This window comes from Ambystoma mexicanum, chromosome 5p (genome assembly GCF_040938575.1).
Source record: "Ambystoma mexicanum isolate Mex_15411 chromosome 5p, UKY_AmexF1_1, whole genome shotgun sequence".
Lineage (NCBI taxonomy): Eukaryota > Metazoa > Chordata > Amphibia > Caudata > Ambystomatidae > Ambystoma > Ambystoma mexicanum.
In genome coordinates, this window is record NC_090930.1 from 123,493,733 (window position 1) to 123,512,686 (window position 18,954).

An 18,954-nucleotide genomic window follows, 5' to 3' on the forward strand; every position below is an offset into this window, starting at 1 on the left:
ATACATGGTACCGCCAAAGCACTAAAAATATCATTCAAAGTTGGAGAAGTAGTCAAGCTAAAACTACATGAATTAACTCATATTAGTACCCAGCGAGGGTCAATCAGTTTGCAACAAACGAGCTGATTGGGCCTCGCCGGCTCCTTACCAGCCCGACAAGACACCGGTTGCAACGGTCGCCGCTGTGACCCTCGATGTTCCGGCCACCATGGAAAGAGAGAAGGGACAACACATTGTCCCTTCTCCCATTCTGTGGTGGCCATCTTTCTTGTTTTCTTTTTCATTTTAGATGGCTGCCATGGAAAGGGAGAACGGACTACATATCCTGTTCCATCTTTTTTTTCTTCTTTTTTTCAGTTGCGAAACACTAGCATTTCACAACTGAGAAAATATACTATTAGTACACCGGTCTAATGGGTAAGGGTACTAATAGCAATAAGCTCCTCACTTGAGGGGCATTACAGCTAGCTTCAGGTAATGCCCCAGGGCCTGCGTTAAGGCCTTTGCGTTGCACAATGACTGTATATATGGGGCCGGGGGCATTACCTGAAGCGGTAATGCCCTCCTGCTCGGGGCTTATTGCTTAAATGGAAAATCCAAGTTCAGTGTATACATGACAATGCAAATTGTGAATATTGCAGTCTGATCAGAGGAACGTGTAATGGGCAGCAGGTTTCCATGGCAACTACCAACAGAAGTTGTCCAAGAGGAATTTTCAATAGGTACACACTTCAGAAAGAAAACTAGCATAGGAGAGGAAATTCCATTGCCACAGTTAGAGTCGTAATAGTGGATAAGGATGGAGAATGTGGACAGGCAACTGGTGGTGGCCTTCCTAGGCCACACCTCACCGGCAGTTTCAGCTAAATCAGGATTCAGCAGCAGGAAGAGTCAATGTCAACAGGAGTGGTGCTGGGGTACCCGCCTATGGTGTATCTTGTTTCCACTACATCAGTTATTTTTGCATAAGGTACTGGTTTTCTCTTTTGGGATGCTGGATGTTACTCATGTGAAGGTCCGCTGCTGGATCATCCACCCCTAGAACATTGCTCCATGCATCAAATTCCATACTGATGTGCATTTATCGCATCAATAGGTGCTTATTGTAAATATTATTCTTTATTTTTCTGATGGGTATTTTTCAGTTAGACCATCCTGATGAAGAATATTCATTTGTGTGAAAAATTAAATTAAATAATAGTATTAAATGTTCGCTTAAAAAAATAAATTACGCCGGACAAAAAGACTTATGTGAATCTGTAGTTGTCAAACGCGCCAGAGAATCAGCCTTTTCAATCCGTTCATAATATCCACATATAATCATGTTAAGTCTTGTTTTTATAAACTATGTTATCAGTGAAGGTCCACTGCCTGTCTGGAAAATACCACTGAACAGTATTGTCACCTCTGAAGACATGTCAGGGACTTAGTACAAAAGAGAAGATGAGAGCAACATTATCCTTTCTATTATTTTTATATTTTCATTTTGGGTATTTGATATATTGAAGCCCTTCCTCCAATAGGTAGTGGAGCAGGGGCATCTAGAACTTGAGGTCTGGGCATACAATAGTATGGGCTCCAGATGGCTCTAGATCTCAGCTTCTAGGTTCTGCTGGGATATTTAATTGAGCCCATACCAGGCAGCACTCTCAGGTATCTTCCAAGGCCGGCAATGTGACCAATGCAGTCCATCTCTTGCCCTTGAGTGCTGAGTTGAGAAGAAAGTTGCACTTCTGGACAAATTACAACTGAAAAGCCTGTTGGTCAGTGAGGCATGATGTGAACAGCCTTTAACAGTCATATCAAATTAATTTTCTACCTTACTCATATAATGCGGTTATAACGGAGCTATGCCTAGATGGACGTGGATTCCAGATACATTATCTAGCACTATTTGAGCTACTCACTGAAAACACACTTTCAAATAAAATGTGGTTTAAAATGTGTACAGGGGCAGAGCACATTCTGTAAAGCAGGGAACCAATTGCCTGAAGACTAGTAATGAACAATACATATAGTGGGCAACTCACTCTCCTGTGGTGCATTCTTATTTTGAGTATAATCTAATCCTAATACATTCAAAACCCAATTTCACAAGAGAAGGCTTCAGTTTCAATGCAACTTCGACTTGCTCAATTACATCTGATTGTTCATATGAATTGGCAGGAATGTGGATGGTCAGACAATACATTGAAAATATGTAATATGTTTTGAACAATGACATTTCTAAGTCTAAGCTGCATTGGTGATGTGGGGCCATCTAGTGATGAAAGTCTGAACTGATTTTGCACAGACATCCTAAGCATTTTATTGTATCTCCCAACTACATACCTCAAAGAAACACATTGATGGTATCATGAGTAAACAACATCAGTTGCTTAGGGAATACCTATATCTTCTAAATCCAAATCGGACATATTTTAGACTGGGATGAGGTATTAATCAGTACTAATAGTAACGCTGGATAGTGGCCGACAACAGTGGTGTTGAAGCCCTTATACTGTTAGATGTTATGGCAACATTCAGCACTACTGACCATTCGGGCATCCGCGCAACTCTGGAAATCAACATCTCACATTAAAATGGCCGCAGTCTTGCATCTCGCTAGTTGTTGATTGATCCACTCAATCCCACGTTCTGTCCTCTGGAGCATTCAAACCCTGCTTCCTCTACCTATTCCACTTCCTCTGCCACCTCCCCCTCACCCTACTTGTAACCCCTATATGCATCTGCCATGTACAGTCTTCAATTTCTTTGCCTACATATGTAAATGCATACATATATGGAGTCATTTTTAAGTACAATAACAGAACCTCAACCATGACCGGATGCATTTGAATTAGATACTAAATCGCTACTATGCGGTGTGCTACAGAGAGCCATTTGTTCGCCCCTGCTTTTAAGCCATTATCTTCAACCCCCTGCTGCCCTCATTTGCTCCTGTGGTCTGTCCTTCTATATGCACGCAGATGATAGGCAGATCTTCCTCCATTTGTAGAAAGGCCGAAGGACATGCACCTCCTCTTTTGGACTATGCATGCTTGAGACAATGGAGAGGAGACACAGAAAGACAGAGGTCATTGACGTTGCCCCAAAACCTGATATATGGAAACACTCCCACTGGCCCACATCCTTCTTTCCTTGTGCCGCTCCTGTCTCACAGGTTCATAACATTGGCGTTAGTCTTGACTTTGAGATGTCCATCTACCCCCAGGTATGTAATGCATCTAACAACATCTTAAGGTTCTAAAGTAGATAATTAAATTCCTCTTGGTGGAAAAAAGTATTATCCTACTTGATGCCTTATTGTCTCCATGCTTCAGTACTGCAATTCTATATCTACCTGTAACTAGGCACTAAGAATGTCTAACATCCTAGCACCCTAGCACTATGCCGATGACATCCAAATCCTCTTCCCCTTGTCAGGCGGCTACATAGAGGACACACGCTTGCTTAACAAAATCTATTCCACGATACAATCATGGATGGCAGCTAACTACCTATGTCTAAACGAGAAGAAGACCGGGATTCTACTGGCAGGCCCACCTGCAATGCTGCAGAAACGTGATCCCCAATACACCACCTGCACCATAGACGGACACCAGATCCCAGTATCAGTTGCAGTAGAAACACTTGGGGTCTACATAGACTCCACTCTCTCCCTCACCAAACAAGTTAATGCGATCGCCTCCTCAGCAGCTTACACAGCCAAACATATCAACGCTGCAAGATAATTCTTAACCCCACAGAGCTGCTTAACCATCGCCAGAGCAACAAAAGGAGCAAAGCTGGACTATTGTAATGCTCTCTTTGCAGTAACTTCAAAAAAGAACATTAATAAACTCCAAATAATCCAAACCAATGCCCTTCGAGCAGCCCTAAACATTGCAAGTAGAGACTACATATCAGCCTCCAGAAGAAAGAAGCATCATTTTCAAAATGCTATCGATGGCTCACAAATGTTTGAGCAACTCAGCACTGCAATACCTAGCACAGAAAATTGAGGGATTCAAATCAAATAGGCCGGTAAGGTCCACCTATGGCCACCGCCTGACCCTACCTAAAACCAAAAGAGCAAAAGGAGGAGGGGCGAGATTCCCAACGATAGCAGTCAACCACTAAAACTTTCTCCCCACTGAACTAAGAGCTGAGAGAGCCTACTGGATATTCCGTAAAGCTCTAAAAACATTGGCTTTTCACCTAACTGATAGGCACCCACTCTGGCCTTCTGGCCTCTGAACACTGTTTGCTGTCCTTAATCTGCTATTCATGCTGTTGTATCCTTTAATGTGAAATGTACTATTTAGTCCGCTAAGATTGTATCATGTAACTCGTCTCGCAATAGTGCCCTGGTGCCTCAGGGTTTGGGCGCTATACAAATATAAAAAAGATATAAAATAAATAAAGAACAGATTGGTCTTCAGATGCCAACAGCTTAGCCTTCCTTACACATCTGCTCTTCCTGCTTGTTTGGCATCAGAATCCTCCTATTGTAGTGGCGAGGGCTGGGGAAGCGACAAGGGTTTGCACATTATCAGGATGTAAACACAACTCCCACTGCCATAACTGGTTTCCATTCCACAACGCGGCTCCTACTATGCAGGAGTCAAAGGTCACAATGGCAGCACAATGGGCCACAAAACAGTTGGCTGAATCCTAATGAGCGGATCATACTTATGGCATGACCGGGCTAATGACTGGGCTAATGACTGGGCTAATGGTACCTATTAGTGGCAGTCACAAATGAGTGACTGATAATATCCTGAAAAGCCGGCGAGTAAGCAGTTACATAAATAATGGTTTATACTTGTGTTCATTAGGCAATCCCCTTGGCAGTTTGGAAATATATTTTTCAAATTATGTGGTAGGAGGGGGTGGAGTTATTCCCCTTAATGGTGTCACTTTGAACTGCATGGGGATTTGGTGAAATGACTGCTGGTGGTAAATCCAGTGGCGGTAAATATTACAGCGGTCATTCCACCGTTTGTCTGGATCAACTACCACCAGTCAGGAGCAGGGTGCTTTCCTCAAACTTACCTCCCAATTTGGAACATGGTGGAGCAGTCCAAATGTCAGTTAATCCGCCATTTTGTACTGGTACCACCTTTTTGATAATGATGCCCTTAATCTATGCCATGTTCTCAATCATTTTCAGAATTTTAAGCAGGATTAAAGGCTTTCCTGGAAAGTGAGGTCACCCTGGCGATTGTGGATTAGGAAGAGTACTGGTAGGCAAACACGGCCCAAGCACGGATAGCGCACATCTAGGGATTTCGCGTTTTCGAGTGCGTGATATATTTTTCATCATGCACTGGTTATGGTGGAAACTGGGAAGTAACTTAGAAATGGGAAAACTGGGCAACATGTACTTTACCAGTGAGAAGAATGTCATGTCATTTGGCCACTGGTTTGTAATGTAGCCCCCTTTCTCTAAGGTTAGTATAGACATAGTAACTCTTCTATTATTATTATTAACATCATCATTATTATTTTATTATTATTATTATTATTATATTTATTTATCACAGACCTGGCTTTGAGAAGCACCAGAGCACTTTACAGAGGTATACAACAGTGACTGCACAACCCTGAAGTAACCCTGTATAAGATACGCAATTAGCAAAAAACGTTGACATGCAAACATGTAAGAAAACGTGTTAATTACATTATTAGAAAAGTCGTCTTTTCTTTTTGCATACTAAATGGAAAAAAACGGACTTTGGTAAAAATGAAGCAACAATGATTTAACTTGCTAGTTGTTTATAGTGGAAGTGTGCGCCTTTTAAGTACCACCTCGCCTTATTTGGCAATTTATATGAACACATAAAGGGCCCACAGTCTGCCTTATTATTCTGCGTATTCATTAATATGTTAGTGATGCTGCGTCCAGACCTTGAAATATATGGCACCTGCGAGCTCTTTACACCTGCCTCTTAAATATGACTCTAAACTAGGTTTGATTTTAAAACGCTTTAATTCACACAGCCAACATGATGTCGCGGCTTTGTAACTTTATGCTTTGAAATTAACACTCTTGAATTAGTTTTGTTAAAAACACACAATACTTTTCAAATGCGCATAAAATCAGTGGTCGAAGTGTACGAAAGGAAGTAGTGGAACTATGTTCCCTGCTAGCCTGCCCCTGCTCCCCACAAACCTCACTGCCACAAGCCCTCCCACACACAATTAACACCCCCCCCCCAAACACTTGCACCTGCTGTTTAAGGGAACGTTAAGTGCAGTGCACTGAAAGTGAAGGTTTCAACTTCTTCCTACACTTTTATTTTAAAACAAAACTATTCCGGAACGGTTTCTTTTTAAAATAAAAGTATAGGAGCTGTACAAGGTAATTTTAAAAAGTATAGGAGCACCGCTCCCGACCGCTCCCGCTCACTTCGGCCACTGCATAAAATAGTACTTTTACCTGAGAGCTTCCACTCTTTGCACTGTTTCTCGTGCTCTTTTACCCCGCCCCTTCCCATCTTTTTCTTTCAACCCTTATTCAAGCGCCACGTTCTTGGTTTTGTGCAAAATGTCTGTTAAGATTGACTTTCAGAACCAGCCCCGGAGGAGCGTTCTGTGAGGCCACCTTATTCTAATGACCAGGGAAATGACACTTGTTTATTTATTTATTTCATTTGTTGATAGCGCCAGACCCAGAAGTATCACGGCGCTAGAATAGGTTACATTACAATCAATGCATTGACATATGTCTAGCAAAACTCAATCAAGGCAGTGTAGCTGAGAAATAAGGCTTAGACCCTAGGGGATACGGACGATGACGTGGTACAATGAGCCAAACACGGGGCACTCAAATAGATCAAATTAGACAAGATATATAGAAGCATTATATTTATTTGTCCTTAACACAATCTATGCAATGGAAACACTAGCTAAGTAGCAGTAGTAGATTAATTCTATACACATACACACATCCACCAGCGGGTGACCTCCTAGAGGTACGCCAGAACTTTACTTTTAAGACAGTTCAAGGGTATTCAGTTAGGAAGAGGAAATTCCATCAGTTATGGAAGTTCAGTCAACATCAATATAAGTCACTGAAAAGCAATGTAAACAATTGCACCTTGCCTTAAAATGAAGGCCCCTTGCACTTAAAAGTCCTCCTCTGCCAAAATAAGCAGCTCTAGGGCCCTAAGGAGTCACACGTCTCAAGCATATATCTTGGGTAGGGAGTCAGGTGTTCTCTAAGTGAGGAAAACAATGATTGGCAAAGCCAAGTGTAATTCACCTATTCCAGTGGTGCGAGAGAAAAGTCAAGATCAAGGGATTAGTGGTCCTCTCCCAATGCCACCATGCTTTGGAAAGCCTGGGGAGAAGGGATCCTTGGCCTGACCACAACCAGAGAAGGGCGAGGTAGGGCCAGTACTTTCCACCCTATGCAGAGGGTGGAAACAGGGGATCTGTGTGGTTACTGCGCAGAAATCACTGCGCATGTCCAAAATATCGAAATCATTATTCTCAATTTTTTGCACTTTTTCTCATAAATACATTTGCGGGGAGATCCCCCGCCGCCCTCCCAACCCCAAATGCTAATTAATACCCCTATCTCACATCCCATCTATGTTTGCAACAGTAAGTGCACACGTTTGATTTTAAAAATCCCATGTTTTCGGCCTCGCAATGATGGGGATTTGACATTTTTGCACCCTAGAAGCCACACATAGTGTCCCTACATTCGCCGGGCCCACCTACTTCTATTGAGGGTTCCATTGTAGGGGGCACATGGGTCGCAGGTGCAGAGGCCGTTTAGGGGGCCGGGTTTGGGGTTCACTTGATGACGGTCCGAAACTCTGGTGATACCATTCGTGTAGCTTGGAAGCTGGACGACCCAGGCACCCCCAGATTCAGGCCACCATGAATCCCTTGATAAAAGGAGAACCCCAGGACCTTATCGAAGCAGGCAACATTGAAGATCACTGCACTAGGACTTGGTTTCAGAGGCGTACAGCTCTTCGAAGGGGTCTTGGCTCCAATTACAACCTGAAGACTAGCTCGAGGAATCTCCCTCTTAATCACCGAGCCCTCCATTGAAAGGATCTGTAGCATTCAACTGTCAGGGGCTGTTCTGATCTGGACAGCCTCTTTCCCTGTATCTCCCCAGCCAAAGACATAGCCCTGCCCAGAGTGTGGATTGGGACCCGATAGTCCAGGCCTCCACATCCAGCCAGATGAACACACTTCCTCTTTTCCAGGGGAAGTCAAGGTGTGAAAACAAGGAAATAATATGAGGCAGAGTAACCAAAAAGGAAACACACCAAACACAGGTTACAAAGGAACATACAAAACACTTTATTTTATACTGAATCCAGTTACAAAAGAACAGAACAAAATTCAGATAGCTATCGACCCTCAGTACAACACAGCGAACTCCGGCGTGGTTCGGTGTGCTCAGTGAGTGCAAATATTCATTGAAACAGTCAGGCTTTTATACATTTCTCTAGCCTGTTGTCCAGCCTTTCTTCAGGTTAACCATTCCATAAATAAGTTACTGCTCTAGGGTCCCTTGCCAGGTCAAATCTAGTTCATCTTAGGTTTATACATTAACAAGAAGAAATGGTAATAATGTATGCTTTAGGCCTAACATTACAATGCGGGACTTAATTTATACAATATAGTTAAGCAGGTGTTCTCATTCAATTATAGATCAGTTTCGGTGATACAGGTAATCCATTGCACACAGGTCAGCAGAAGGACAATGTCTCAGCTCATGACCCTAACAAGTGGCCTGCAGGCAAGATATACATTAGCGGTACAGAGGTCATGACAATCGAGTTCTGTTCTGAATAACATAGGCTACCATTTTAGCTCACATGGTGACTTTATAGAGCAAGAAAACCTAAAATGGCGGCTTGACCCAAAATGACAGTTTACATGGTTTCTAAGGTCAGGACCTTGCAATGCAAGTTTATTCACATGTAGTTTATAAGCAGCTTGTTAGCAGCTTGGCGTAGGCCAATATACATATATTCATCGCAATAGGAGGCACAATATAATTTCTAGTTTGACAAACCCTCCTTTTGGCCTATGCCAAGTGCTAAACTACTTCTGATCTCCCTGCAAATAACTCCATGTGTCATCGTCCATACACCCTGAATAGCTGTCAGAAATATCTATCGCCATTAGATCTTTTACTAAGATCTCTTTCAGTACATACTCCTTAGAGGTTTTATCCAGGGCATACACTTTATGTCCTATTGTACCTATCGCCTGAGCGCAACATCCCCCTAGCATTGAACATATACTTGGTAGACATTGGATACAACAACAAAGAAATAGCAGAATTCCCAAAATAATCAGCAAGACTGAAAGCACTTTCCAACCCCAAGACCGCAAGAAGTCCCAGAACCAAGCGCTAAGATCCCAATTTCCCTCTGGAACATGCACTTCTGAACTAAGAATGTGCAGATTCTGTATTGCCTTAAAAATAGTTGGGGAGGAATCCGGAACGAAAACACAGCAAGCGGACCCCATTAGTTTACATACTCCACCACGTTCAGCCATAATGACATCTAATGCCATCCGGTTCTGAAGCGCTACCAATCTGATCGCTTTCTGCTCTAAAGTCATATTATAGAGTATATCTGTGGTCCGGTTGATGGTTCTCTCCAGTACTCTCGCTAGCTTCCTGATATCCTCGGAATTCGCTATCTGCCCAAAGAATGGAAGGAATGATTTTGCTACATCACCTAAAACCTGTTCTGGAGTGTCGCCATTCTTGTCCCGCCTTGGACGAGCCTTCGAAACCTCTACAGTACTTGCTATAAACACCCCAGGTAACAGGATTCCTAGATAACAAGTTCCCTGCCAATCCCTGGGCAACCATGGAAATGCTACATTACGACAAACAAAATAAACAGGCCCCCCTACATACAGAGGCCTGTTTTCTCCAGTCAAATTTACAATGTTCATACAACCTTCAAAATCTCCCATTGGCCGAGTGCCATTTCTTTGTACACAAAAGGGGAATGAGTCAGGGCTATGATTTATAGAGTAAGAAGGAGGCACGGCGTCCTTATTGCCTATCGGAGCCATTTTAAAGGAAATTAAAGTTTGAAAAGGAAGAGACAGTTTATCAGACGGCCTAATAGAAGCGACATTAGGTTTACTTCTATTTGCAAAAAGCGAGCATCCCAGGGGAGTTAATTCACGTTTCTCAAAATCATTCAAATTAGTTCCATCAAAGTTCCCTAAGATGCTATCATTCCAATGGCCAAAGAATAGTGCTCTGAGAGAGGCATAGCAAGCAGTCGTTAAAGGTAAAGGGTGAATATACCATCCCAGTCCCTTGTTCCCATGTTGCGGTAAATGAGTGCAAATCCAACAATTACTCTTATTAAAAATGGAATGTGTTGCATTCATTACTATCATTAGAGTGTTATTATGATACTTTTGTCTATGTTGGGAGTTTCTAGGGGACAGAGTGTGAAGGTGTACAGAGGGAGTCAAAGCAGTCGGTACAATCTCAGTCGGTAGTAAAGGTTTTAGAGGATAGATTTCTTCAAAATACCAAAGTCCTACAGCAGTAATTGCAAAAATAACAATTATCATTATCAAAACACAGCAGTACGTTTTCGGGGCCCAGGCACATTGTTCATTGTCCAAGTTGGTCACCCCCTTATTCACAAGTCCAGTGCGGGGAGCAGCAGTGGAGGTGGCAGGCATTGTAGTTCCTCAATCGACGACCCCAATGTTTGTTGCTGGCGACGCTACAGTTGCGCGATTTCTTAGTCCTTCCCAACCCTAGCCAGCAGAATCCCTTTTTTTCCCTTTTGTTCAACAGAAACTTTCTTATACAAAGGAAAACTTTCGATCATTTGTCTTTCTCAAATGCACGTAAAAACCTGTGCCGTAGTTTTATTTTCTTCATCGAAGGTTGTACCTGGTGGTACCCAAGATTGTTTGGTCCGAAAATAAGGTGTCGTCACTTCCTGAGGGAAGCGACGTATCGGAGGCGACGGAAGTCGCAGAGCTTGAAACAGTATTTTCCGGAAGTGATTTTTCAAAAGAGTGCGGAGACGAAATGGACTGTTCCCCAAGCTCCACGGGCTCAGAGAAATTCTCTGACGCACTCACAGCGCTGTTTGCTACTCCAAGATCAGGGACTGTAGCATCAGCAAGGGGTTCTGCTTCTTCTGTAACGTGTGGCATCGGGTGAGGAAGTTTCTTGACCTGCGTTGCGTGGATCCAGTGTTTCTTTCCAGCCACCCGCACTGCTGTCCGAGTGACCAACAGCACCTGGTAGGGTCCCTTCCAACGAGGAGCGAGACAGGAAGACCTTTCGTAGGCCTTCACTAGGACCCAACTTCCAGGCTGTATATCGTGTCCTGGGCCCGTGAACCGTACAGGTAAAGCTGAAAACACCTGGTGATAAATGAAATACAGGTTTTTAGTTAACTGGTTACAGTAGTCGGAGAGAAGTACATTTTCTACATCGCGCAATACGCAGCATTTAGGCAAACCACAAATATTAGCAGGTCTCCCCATTACCATCTCAAAGGGAGAGAGGCCAGTCTTAGTTTGAGGGGTTGTCTGCATTGAAAGTAACACGATCGGTAAGGCGTCCGGCCATTTTAGTTTGGTGCCGGCACACGCTTTAGCAAGCTTGTTTTTTATGATACCATTGTGTCTTTCCACTAATCCGGCGCTCTGAGCATGTCTGGCCGAATGGAATTGTTTGTCAATTTGCAATGCCGTACATATCTGTAGAATTACAGCAACGATAAAATGCGGACCATTATCCGACCATATAACTCTCGGCAAACCGAACCGTGGGAAGAATTCCTTTAACATGGTCTTTGCAGTGGTCATGGCTGTAGCGTCTTTAACAGGGAAAGCCTCAACCCACTTACTAAAGGCGCAAATGACCACAAGGACATATTTTAGATTGTTACATCGCTCCATTTCAATAAAGTCAAAGTGAATCACTTCAAACGGGACAGAAGGAGGCCCAAAGCTACCTCTTGGAGTTGCTGTCCCCTTTCCCACATTGTGTTGTAGGCAAATCATGCAATTTTGGACATAATGCTGGGCAATTTTTGAAATATTATCATTTACCCAGACTTTCTCTAACATTCTCGTGATCTGTTGAGCGCACACATGTGTGGGACCGTGTGCCATGGTAACCATCATTACTATATAGGCATTAGAAAGCAACCATTTCCCTTCAACCATGTCCACCCAACACCCATCATCATCGAGTTTCCCCAAGCCCTCAGCCCACCTCTTGGATCTTCTAATGTGGCATCGGCTTGGATTTCCCGTACAGACCCAACACCCTCATCCATTGCATAGGCATCTACAGTCTCCCTTGAAACATACATCTCCGTGAAGAGATCAGAGGCAGTTTGTCTAGCTATTTGATCAGCGAAAGCATTCCCTTTCCCTACATCATCTATAATCTTGCGATGTGCTGCGCACTTAATGATTGCTAACTGACTAGGGAGCGCAAGCGCTGAAAGCAATTGTACTATCAAGGAGCCATGTTGGAACTTGGTGCCATGCAAAGTTAAAAACCCTCTCTCTGACCAAAGTCTCCCAAAGTTGTGAGCCACCCCAAAGGCATACTGGCTATCAGTATATATGTTTACTGTTAGCCCTTCGGAAAGCTCACAAGCTTGAGTCAATGCTATAATCTCTGCCGCCTGCGCAGAGTTATGCGTAATTCTCTTGGTCTCCACAACCGTACTCAATGTAGTGACTGCATAAGCAGCTGTGGATGTACCATCCAGTAGTTTGAAGTAGGAGCCATCACAAAACAGCTCCCCTTGTGGGTTATCCAAAGGAGTGTCCCTCAAATCAACTCTGCCTTTTGTATCTTGTTCAGTAGTATACAGGCAATCATGTGACTCTTCGTCACCGCAAACAGTATTTTGCGGGAAAGGTAGGAGTTCAGCCGGATTAAGAACGCAGCACCTTCTAATTTGAATGTGGGGAGCAAACAAGATTAATTCATATCTTGTCAGTCGTGCGGAAGTGAGGTGTTGCGTTTGGGTTTTGTTCAATAGAATATCTACACAGTGAGGCACCATCAGGGTTAAATCATGGCCAAGGACCATTCCCTCACTCTGTTTTACAGACGCAGCAGCAGCAGCGACAGTGCGCAAACATCTTGGCAAAGCGCATGCAACAGGATCAAGGGCGGAAGAGTAGTAACCGCATGGCCTATTCTTCCCTCCATGTTCCTGCATTAATACAGCCAAAGCACATCCATCACATTCATGCACAAACAACACAAAGGCCTTCTCATAGTTCAGTGTGCCCAAAACTGGCGCCGAACATAATGCAGTCTTGAGCAACTTGAATGAATGTTGATGCTCCGTATTCCATGGCAACGGCGAAGAAATACCCTTCTTCGCCAAGGCCAACATCGGTTTTATCACTAGTGAGAAGTTTGGGATCCATAACCTACAGTAAGAAGCCATACCTATCAAGGCTCTAACTTCCTTTTGTGTATTTGGGACAGACATGCCAGAAATGTGTTTTATTCTTTCAGGTGTCAATCTTCTTCCCTCCTTTTACAGGAGATAGCCTAAATAGGCGACCTCCTGGCAACAATATTGAAACTTTTTAAGCGAAGCTTTGTGACCATGCTTAGGTAGATGGATGAGCAACAACACAGTGCCCTCTTTACAAGAGCTCTCAGAGTCAGCGGCTAAAAGCAAATCATCAACATATTGAAGCAACGTACAAGTAGGGGGCAATCCAAGGGTATCAAGCTGCTCTTTCAAAGCCCTACTATAAATACTAGGACTCTCAGTCTAACCTTGAGGTGCATGAGTAAATGTGAATGAGCATCCCCTTAAGGTGAATGCGAACAAGTATCTACTATCCTCATGTATAGGAATACTGAAGAAAGCATTCTTTAGGTCCACAACACTGAAGTGAGTAGCCGTAGCTGGAATCATGGTTAATATTGCCGTCACATCAGGCACAATTGGAAATTGCGGAGCGACGACTTTATTAATGGCACGTAAATCGATTATAAAACGAAATGGAATTGCATTATCAACTTTATGGTACACGGGTATAATCGGACTATTGCACAAACTTCCTGCAATCTCCTCAATCACCCCACGATGCACAAAATCGGAAACAATGCTCTTCAAAGCTCGCTCGCCTTCAACTGAGATCTTATACTGTGGAATACGGGGCAGCTTAATTCCATGTTTCAAAACTATTTTAACAGGCTCAATCTGCAAAACACTGACATCATTGTCATCAACTGCCCACACACACTCTGGTACATTACTGAATTCTGGCGGCAAAGGTCTAGTCAAGAATTGCGAAACAGAACATTGCTGTGGTGAAATCGTCAAACGCACTCCATCAGAAGAACAAAGAATTACCGCATTTAATTCCTTCAACAGATTCAACCCCAGCAAATTCTCTCCACAATTCGAAGTCAAGAGAAATTGACAGTGGTCTGTAAAGGGACCCAAAGAAATAGGTACCGGTGAAGAAACCGGACAAACAACTGGTGTGCCAGAAAACCCTACAGAAACATTGGTTTGCCCTGACAGTGGAATGTTTGGAACCCGAGAATGATCAATGGAGCACTTCTGTGCTCCAGTGTCTATCAAAAATTGATGTTTCCTATTTCCCACTACCATTTCAACGTAGGGACCTTTCTGATTAACGGGAATAGGTGTAGGTTCCAAACCCTGCTTCGGGCAATCCTAACGAAACAAAATATCATCAAAAGGAAGCTCTTCAGATAGATATGCAGCAGAAGGATGATCAAATATGTTTCTAGTATCCACACTCGAAGTCTGATTATCCTGTGAAAAAGGTTGTTGGGGATCCTGCGAAAAACTGGCCGCTACCAGGGCCCCCTATACCCGGGCGACCTCTGGATCGTCTACCCATATTTCCAAATGTGTTATTCGACCTCTGTCGAAGGACGGGGCATTGTGCACACCAATGACCCTCCTGGCGACAATAGGCACACTGGTTAATATTCACAGGACCCAAGGGCACATTCCCTTGTGGAACATACTGACCTCTAATCTGCGAACTACCCCCTCTGGGGCCTCTAACAATTTGCTGTAACAATACTTTAGTCTTCAAATCACCTTTTCTCTTCTCGATTCTATCTTTTTCATTATTGACACGGTTCTCGTAGTACTGAGCCATGTGCAGTACTTCTGATTGGGATTTCGCCTGCCAAGCGCTCTCAGAAGACATCATTTGTGACTGGATGTCAGGCAGCAATCCACGTACAAATTTGTCCACAAATAATCTTTTCCCAGACTCTGTGCCTAAGTCTTGTCCACTGAAATCCGAGAATACCTGTTCGAACCGATTAAAGAACTTGGTAGCACCCTCAGATTCTCCTTGAACACAGGCCGTAAGCTTGTCCCAAATAATTCTCTTTTCGGGGATTATAGTTTTCAGTTTTGCAATGATTCTGTCAGGCAATGTTAGTATCACCTGAGGTGGTCTCTCACCAGCTGGCCTTTCCCCATCAAGCCTAACTATGTTAGCCCATGTATCTCCCAACCCTGGTACATTGTCTATAGTTCTAACTTGTTTCCACAAATCTACAGGCAGGAGTACAGGGAATATCAAATCAATGTCGCCTAGGGTAAACACTGAGGACTGCAAAACGGACTCTATCTCTTTATAGAACCCTGTCGGAATTTTCCTAATGTCAGGAATAGTTTGTCTAATAGTATTCACTTCCTGTCGTGAAAACGGGACGTGAACAAACTGTGATAAATAATGTGCAGGAAAGTCCACAGCAGGTGTACCTGCTGCAGCATTAGCAGGAATCTCAACCTTAGGGACAAATGTCAGAGGAACCTCTCTCATAGGCAACTGAGATGTAGGCAACTCAGAACGCTTACTAAGCAACAGAGCTAAGTCGAGCGCTAAAGCAGTTGAAGAAGTGTCAAGTGAAAAAGCTCTCTTATAAATGCTCAATAACTCTGTGGGACAACTAACCTTTCTCTTTAAACATTAATCCCGCAGGTACTCTACCATTACCTGTATCACTTTCCTCTGCATTTCTAGCGTATATTGACTGTATGTGTCATATACCTCAACTGGAGTTATCGATATGTCTGAAATCCATCTAATCGCATCTTTTGTACAAATTTGCGCCTCCTCAGATGTCGATTTACGACACGGAAGAAATTGTTTCTGTACATACATACTTTCTTCTTCGTCATCCTCATTCCGTAACCTTTCCAACTCCTTTCTATACTCAAATATCCTCTCAACATGCTCATGTACCTTCTCCACAGTGTCTCTTGAAAACGCTAAACTATTCAGGTCCCTCAACCCTTGTGGGAGGTCTGCATTATTTAATTTACCCCACATTACACATAAATGAATCCCTAAACCTTCAATGAAAACATTTTTCTCAGGAAAATTATCCATATTAAAAATTGTGGCAAGAACATTAGCTCGATCATCTCTCTCCATGCAATGCTTAGCCCATGCAAACAAATCCTGTTTCTTTTCTGTAGGAACAGTATTACGAGTAACAATCCTCGACCCCGCACCCTGATCAACTACAAGCGGTACAGAACTACTTGGGAGTGAGGGTGCAGGCAAATTCAATGGAGGTACTATTACTGGTGCAATGGGAAGAGGCAGAGGAGCAGGTGGAGGAACAACAACCGGAGGAATAGGAACAACAGGTTGAGCAGGAAGAGCAGGAATAACAGCAGGAAGAGGTACAGCAGGAGGAAGAGGAACATACAGAGGTGGTGCAGAGGCACCAGGCCTTCGTTCATTTAACAATTTGTCGATAAACTCATCAGAAACATGAAGATCTTTAGAAGGATAGATTTTCTGAATACCGAGTGAGAAAGCCCTGTCCATATTCCTAACCGACTCAGACTGTTTGTCCTGATCATATAACAACGCCTTTTCAGTATTTGTTTTATAACGGCGCACATGTTTTTCCCTACTTTTAAGCTGCGGCAACCCTTCTCTTTTCCAATTTTGCAAAACATCAAATGCTGCAGGTCTGGCCTTCTTTTTTAACAAGACTGACTCTAAATATTCAATACGAGGGATCTCAAAACTACCATTGACTGGCCACTGAAGTTCAGAGGCATGTCTGGTTTGTCTGTGCCAAATTTTTTTAAATACTACACTTCCAATGCCATGCTTACAGTACATAGTACATGCCGGTGACTCCTCCTGTGGTGCCGGATGGCTAAATTCCAAAGATTGTCTATCGCTGCGGAATAATGCCCTAAAGCAGCTAGACAATTTCCCAGGCATTTCTCAAATACCCGGTGTTACCTGGTCAATAATTGTGTCTGCAGATACAATGCGCCAAATTCAAATTGTCAGGGTTGAATTAAGAGTTGGGTAACGACTCACCTGACCAAACCTAAGGAGGACCGATCGGTTTACCAAGGACTTACCTAATGAATTTTACCTTGTGTATGGTGATTTCGGCAAATCTGGCCGCCTCAAAAAATGGACCCTCGTCAAGATGCCGTCTCAGACCACACGGCTATCGTCCAGGGAACGGATCGTGCAGCGCTGTTGAGGTGTCGCGTCTCGTTCAGTCGCGCCCGTTATGTCACACCGTCCGATCCCGGTCCGATAGCGTGCGTCAACCTTCAATAATCCGGCATCAATCTTGAGGGTCCCTATTCAGACATAGCCCTGCCCAGAGTGTGGATTGGGACCCGATAGTCCAGGCCCCCAATCCAGCCAGATGAACACACTTCCTCTTTTCCAGGGGAAGTCAAGGTGTGAAAACAAGGAAATAATATGAGGCAGGGTAACCAAAAAGGAAACACACCAAACACAGGTTACAAAGGAACATACAAAGCACTTTATTTTATACTGAATCCAGTTACAAAAGAACAGAACAAAATTCAGATAGCTATCGACCCTCAGTACAACACAGCGAACTCCGGCGTGGTTCGGTGTGCTCAGTGAGTGCAAATATTCATTGAAACAGTCAGGCTTTTATACATTTCTCTAGCCTGTTGTCCAGCCTTTCTTCAGGTTAACCATTCCATAAATAAGTTACTGCTCCAGGGTCCCTTGCCAGGTCAAATCTAGTTCATCTTAGGTTTATACATTAACAAGAAGAAATGGTAATAATGTATGCTCTAGGCCTAACATTACAATGCGGGACTTAATTTATACAATATAGTTAAGCAGGTGTTCTCATTCAATTATAGATCAGTTTCGGTGATACAGGTAATCCATTGCACACAGGTCAGCAGAAGGACAATGGGCCTCATTACAACCTTGGTGCTAAGTGCACCAACTTTACCACCATGGTGTAAACTCTGTTTACACCATGGTGGATGGCGGATTTACCGCCCCATTCCAAGGTGAGTGGGGCGGTAAATCCCCATTTCCCATTTTCCCTTCCCCATTCCCATTTTTGCCCCATAGGGCATAATGGGAGTGGGGAAGGCACTAATTACGCCGCCGTAAATTACGGCGGCGTAATTAGCACCATGGTAGGTTAGCGCCATGGATTTTAACGCCTGCTAAAAGCAGGCGTTAAAATCAGAATCAGGCGTTAAGGGTTAACTGTGGCGTTAACCCTTAACGCCTGAGTTGTAATGAGGCCCAATGTCTCAGCTCATGACCGTAACAAGTGGCCTGCAGGCAAGTTATACATTAGCTGTACAGAGGTCATGACAATCGAGTTCTGTTCTGAATAACATAGACTACCATTTTAGCTCACATGGTGACTTTATAGAGCAAGAAAACCTAAAATGGCGGCTTGACCCGAAATGACAGTTTACATGGTTTCTAAGGTCTGGACCTTGCAATGCGAGTTAATTCACATGTAGTTTATAAGCAGCTTGTTAGCAGCTTGGCGTAGGCCAATATACATATATTCATAGCAATAGGAGGCACGATATAATTTCTAGTTTGACAAAGGCTTTGATGAGGAAGGGGCTATCCATTAATGGCAATTCCTAACCAGAGAGGGCAGGAAGA